Raw genomic sequence first — 5,975 nt, 5'->3', positions numbered from 1 at the left:
TGTGTAAACAGCCTGGACATTATAAAAGCACTTGTCCTGAAAATAAGCAAAGAAGAACCGAGAGGCGTCGTCGATAGGTTTTTCTATATGAATATGACACTTAACTTCTTTAATCTTTTATACTTACGCACTAATTTTACATCATGTTGTATCTAACTAAGTTTTTTTTTTTGTGCCAATTTCAGTTGGATGATCATGACGAGCCGGGACCTATTGATACATCCGTGCTGACTGAGCATGTAAGGACTGAGATTTTTGCAGTGTAGCTAAACTCTCAGTTGACGATGTTTTTGTGTGTAATTTAATTACAAAAGGACTCGTCAAGTTTCGGGCGAAAACGAGTTAAAACGGAAATTCTACGCGCTTTCCAAGTTTCACTTAAAGTGAATAGTAACTCGATTTTCCGGAGAAGCCACGGTGGGAAGTTGGCTTTTGGCTCGTACCGGACTCTGTTCATAGCAGTCCAATAGCTCGTTTCGACCGGGTCAGCTGTTCTGGAACCAATGACGCTGACGGATTTTGAGTTTGACGCACGGATTTCGAGAAAATCCAAAAATACATGTTTTATATGTATTTATGTGTGTGTTTCCTTCTATTCAAAGAAGGTTGGATTTTGTCGTGAATCCGTGGTCGATCAAGACGAAACGAAATCGCAGCTTTGTTGTCTCCGTCGTGCTGATCGCACTGGTGCAATCCGTTCGCGAATCTGACTGACGGATCTGCGGAGATCGCGCGTTGATCGAGGAGAGGTCGGTGTTAGCAAAATGGTATTTTCGCAAAAGTCGCGATATTTTATGTACAGTTTCGCGTGAGATCGCACGTGGAGGGGTATTCGTGCATTTTAGTTGTGCTGTGAGGGACTCGGTATGAATTACCGGTGTTTGGTGGACCTTTTTGCAAGTTGCACCTTGTATATATAAGCTCTTTAGGGTTTTGTTTCATCTAACCCTAACCTAGCCTTGCCCTAGCCCGCTAGCCACCTCCCCCACATTCCCCTGCTCCCCCTGCGCGCGCCCCGGCCACCTGAGCTCGCCGCCGGCCACCGGAGCTGGCTGCTCCATCCTTTCTCCATCTCTTTCTCTCTCCCTCTCTCCTCTCGGGTTGTGTGAAGGCTCGGGGCTGCGCCTCCTGCAGACCCTCCCCCGGGATCGCACCGTGCTCCTGCGACCTCCCCCGTCGACCGCCGCCATCACCGGGTGCCGCCGCTGCTGCTCCTACGGTCTGCTGCAACCTAGGCCGAGCCTGGCCGAGCCGGGTTGCCACAGCCGCCAGCGCGCCGCCGCCGCTCGAGGCTGCCTCCTTCCTCCCCCTCTGGCCTCTGGGGACCCGTCGCCGATGTCCCCGACCTTCCCCAGCCGCCGCCGTGGCCGGAGAAACCCGCCGAGCCCGAGCTTCTCTCTTGCGGGCTCGGGTTGCTCCGCCGACGCCGCCGCCGCTTCTCGTCGCCAACCGAGGTGAGCACGGTGTTCCTCACCTCCCTCGCACCCGTCCCTAGCCCCCGTGCGCGCCGCCGTGCCGCCGGAAGCCGGCCGGAGCAAGGTTGCTCCGGCCAAGCCCGAAATAGGACTTTGTTTGGGGTGTTTGTTGTTCTGGGCCTTTCGAGCCTCCCCGACCTCTACGGAAGGGAGCACGATGATTCTGGCAAGTTGCTGATCATCGTGCTCACCTTGGTTTCTGTCGGGAAGGCCCCGTTCCGCTGTTTTGGCGATGTCGCTCCGTTTCAGCCTTTTTGGCTGCTGTTTCGGGTTTGTGCTTGTTTTTCCGGCGATCCGAGGCTGTTCCGATGCCTCCGGAGGTGAGCACGGTGACCGCTGGTCAGTGCTGATCACAAAGCTCACCTTCTTTTGAATCAGCAGTGCCCGGTTAGTCCTGTTCGGCGCGATCTCCCCTGGCTACGTGCTGTTCGCTGAACCTTCGGGTTGCTCCCGCGCTTCCCACAGCGAGCCGCTGTGCTCTGGATCGTGAGCACGGACTCCGGTACGTCGAGACCTGTCAGTACGTGTCTCTGTGGACTTTGGAAGTCCTCGGTTTGCGTGAACGATCTGCTTGATCGCTCAAATTACATAAAATGATGGAACTTTATGTAAATTGAGGGGCTTTTATGCAATTGTGTATTGTGTGGCTACTGTGGGCAGCGTGTGTAAGTGTATTTGACCTCTGGACTGATTTTCCATGATCCGTTAGCTCCCGCGGAAATCGAAAGGTCGATTTCGGTGCGTTTTTCGACGAAATTCGTCGAAAGAACGCGATTTCGGTTCGGATTCTTTTCGACGGTGTTTGTTTGCTCTGTGTTTTGTTGCTGAGCCTTGTTGGCTAGTCACCATCATTATTTTGTAGGTTCGATGATGATAGGTGAGCGACGGAGGGTTCCGGTGTCGAAATAGACACTTCCGGGAATCCGGATTCGTACGATTATCCGGCGATGATCGTATTGTTGTGTTACCTCGTGTTCGCTGCCAAGGCATCCAAATTGGAATGTTTTGGGGCAGCGGGTGATTCGTGGTACGAGTCGGTGAGTTCGGGACACTTAGTGGGTCCCGACGGCGTCCCGGTGTGGTTTTCGGGACTTCCGGTGAGTTACGGTAATCGATTTTGGGAAACCGATACGGGGATCTGTGTGGGGGTTTGTGAGATAGTGTACTTCAGGTGAGTGGGTTGGTTACTGACCCGTTGGATCTTCGTAGGTCCGGTCGACTTGTGCGTACCCAGTGTTCCGACGCGACAGTGACAGGTGGGTGCTTCGAGCTGGTAGTCGGTGAGAGCGTTTCACCTCCTTCTCCTGTTTTTCTATTCCAGTATATTAGCTCTACATGTCAGTTGTTTGGTTATCGTTTGGTTATCGTATTTCGTTGACTGCATTGGTTAGTGATTGATAGACATGTAGAGCAGGTTGCATTTGTATTTCAGTATCTCTGTGGACCTTGGGTCCAGGCAACACATCGACTCTCTTGTCGTGTGTTTCGATCTGGTTGATCGAGGTTCGGCGTTGTACGCCCTAACTTCTATTTCAGTTTGGCATTGTACGCCCTCGTTGTTGGCTTCGGCCTAAGCACCGGCTTTAGCCGGATTTGTTTTTGTTTGAGCATACCAGCATGACTTAGTCACGGCACTTGGGGGTATTCATGACACCGGATCGGTTTGGCCACCGATCGGAGGTGCACTTATTAGGATAGGTCGTCCTGCGGGGCGGATGGATTAGGTGTCACGCCCCGGATGTCTCGTTCCCCGGGCACGCCGACAAATCCGCCGTATACAAGGAATTTCCCCTGTATACGAAGCGTCAAAAGTACCCGTAAATATACAATACTACAAACAGTAGCATAGAGCTGCTCAATATACAAAGCTAAACAACTGAGTTTCATATACATAGTCCAAATCCAAAATACAAAGCTACTCGCACCGGCGAGTTAAACAACTATGTACATAAACTCTAAAATAGCAACTACCTGCAGTAGGGGGGTGCCTCTAACTCTGTCAGTCGGGTAGGGCTCTACCTCGCGACGCCCTTGCCTCGATCCTGATCCGCGGAAGGCGCAGTAGCCGAAACCTGTGGCTCTGCAAAACATAGGTAACAACTGGGCGTGAGAACTACTGTAAAAATAAGTAGTCCTCAGTGGGTACCGCCCAAAACGACATCGGTCACCCACTAAGTCTACAGAAGGGAGCAAGGATAGAAGGAAAAGCAGGAAGTACACTCTATCGCTATCATCCACTACACTATCATGCTCTACATTAACCGACTGTAGGAAATGTCAAATCTGACCCAATCCAATTGGGACTGTAAACATACCCGTCCCTGGGACTGTGAACACACCCGTCCCTGCCCCGTTGCGACTATCAGGCTCTATCCACACTAGCTGGTCCGTGGAGAGCAAGTCCAACTGGCATGAGCGACACCAACGCAAAAGCACCGCGCCCGCCTCCGGAGTGGCACTCGTAGGAGCTACCCAACCGAGTATGCAGCGTATCTCTGTCGAGCTCAAACAGGCTCTCTAACTCAAGCCGAAGTCCAGTAACAACTCTGACTAGTCTAAATACAACAAACAACGTGCCCTCGGCACAATCCGACGCCAAAACGGCGAACCGGGCCCACCGTCAGTCCCGACGGCGCCCACTAGTACGAAACAGTCTAAACGACCTCAGAAAAATTCACTCGGCATACCAGCACGAGCGTAAATGTATTCTAAACTACCTGGAGTACTCGTCTACAGTATGCTGCGACAGTACAATTCTATAACGGCTCCTAGAGCTAAATCAGGCAGTTTAATACATATGTCGATTCCAATCGCGTTTTCTCCTAAGTTTAAACCCAGTCCAACATGTATATTTAAAAGGTAATAATCATGTTATATATGCAGCATTTATCCAGGATATCATTATGAAAAACGAACTACAACATGATTTACCGAACAGAAAATCATACATGTCGACTATTACTACACTTAGGAATAAACCGATGTAAACCCACCTTAGTCGCTAATTCTGGCAGCAAAACACCCTCACAGCTGCAGCACCACCTGCTGGTCGATCTACACCCTCCAAATCCGGGAGTCGAGCTAACACCACGCTCTACAAAGCACAAATCACCGTTTCAGTCCCAAAATTCGCAACAGTCAGGTACAGCACGGATTCGACCAATCTAACCTCAACGAAATCTGGCAAGTAAGGGTTTCGTGGATTCCTCTCGAAGTCCTGAATCCAGCGAATCAAGCCTCGTCAAAATCCGACGCTCCTACGTCGAGTACGAGCCGAAACGCCAACGGTCGACGCTGGAAATCTGCAGGGACAGCAACTAGCTCGAAATTGAAAAAGCTTGGAAATTAGGAAGCAATTCTATGGAACACCCACCTCGACGGCGACTAGCACTGGCGCGACGTCAAGAACGGCGAAGATCCACGCTCGCCCGGCCTCCTCACGATGCAACGGCAGCAACCGTAGGTTCNCACGGGGTGAGAACTATATAAATATAGTTCCCAGTGGGTTCGGCTGCCGACTCCGTCGATCTTCCAACTAGGTCTTAAGCTGGCACAGATAGATAGATAGAAAGATATATGGAAATACTACTACTATATCTACTATGCCATCAAATGCAAAGGATGCATGGAACGTCATCTAGCAACAAGCTACTATCATGCTAGTATGTTTCAACAGTGTAATGAATATAACTACAACATAGTTATGCAGTCTACTATGTCTAATCATGGTATGCATGCAATACTCTTATGCTATTCAGTTATTACCCAATCCGCTAGGCTACTTTGCCTAAGATCTCAAATCTAGTAGGTGAAAAGCTACCTCATTCTTGTCTTATTCGACTCATGTCTTAAGGGTCCTGGGCAAAGAGCTACCCCGCTCCTCGCCCGACTTAGATCTCGAAGGTCCGACCCAATCTCGAAGGTCCTAGGCAAAGGCTACCCCGCACTTTGCCCGACTCACATCTCGAGGTCCTAGGCAAAGGCTACCCCGCACTTTGCCCGACTCATATCTCGACCTACTAGGAATAAGGCTACTCCTCTCAAATCTCATAGGTGAAGGAATAGTATGTCCACTCACTGTATGTAGGCAAATCCACCAATCCAACTACCAAGTGACTATGCCCGCTATCAATGTAAGTCTTAGTGAAGGCTAACTACCATACCACTAGGTTCATCAATAAGGCTATTCATTAGATCACCCAATCAGCCGGCAAGCCAAAGGCAACTATGAACCACAACAACAACTATGGAAGCAAGCTATCATGAACAACAATAATGAGTATGACTCAATAGGTAACCAAATCTCCAAGTGAACACAAGGTTCACAAGCAAGGCTCACAAGCAAGGCTCACATGTCAACCTCTGAGGGATGCCTAGCTGGACTATCCCCGAGTACGCCTGCGGATAACAAGCGGCTATCCGAGCAGCAAGCGGGCTGCCTCTCTAGTGACCAACTCCGGAGCGCACAACTTGAGGGGAGCGACCCCACCAAGCGCAGAC

General features: G+C 50.4%; 1 long non-coding RNA gene across 1 annotated transcript; it reads right to left on the bottom strand.

Moving 5' to 3' along the window:
• Positions 1-3,495: 3,495 nt before the first annotated feature.
• LOC109705588 lies at positions 3,496-4,942 on the bottom strand. Its single transcript, XR_002214801.1, has 4 exons — positions 4,849-4,942; positions 4,645-4,777; positions 4,469-4,569; positions 3,496-3,555 (listed from the first exon to the last, which is right to left on the bottom strand). It is a non-coding gene; the product is annotated as an uncharacterized LOC109705588 (long non-coding RNA).
• Positions 4,943-5,975: the final 1,033 nt, after the last annotated feature.

The sequence above is a fragment of the Ananas comosus genome, unplaced genomic scaffold (genome assembly GCF_001540865.1).
Source record: "Ananas comosus cultivar F153 unplaced genomic scaffold, ASM154086v1, whole genome shotgun sequence".
NCBI lineage: Eukaryota > Viridiplantae > Streptophyta > Magnoliopsida > Poales > Bromeliaceae > Ananas > Ananas comosus.
This window is presented reverse-complemented; position numbering and strand designations above follow the sequence as displayed.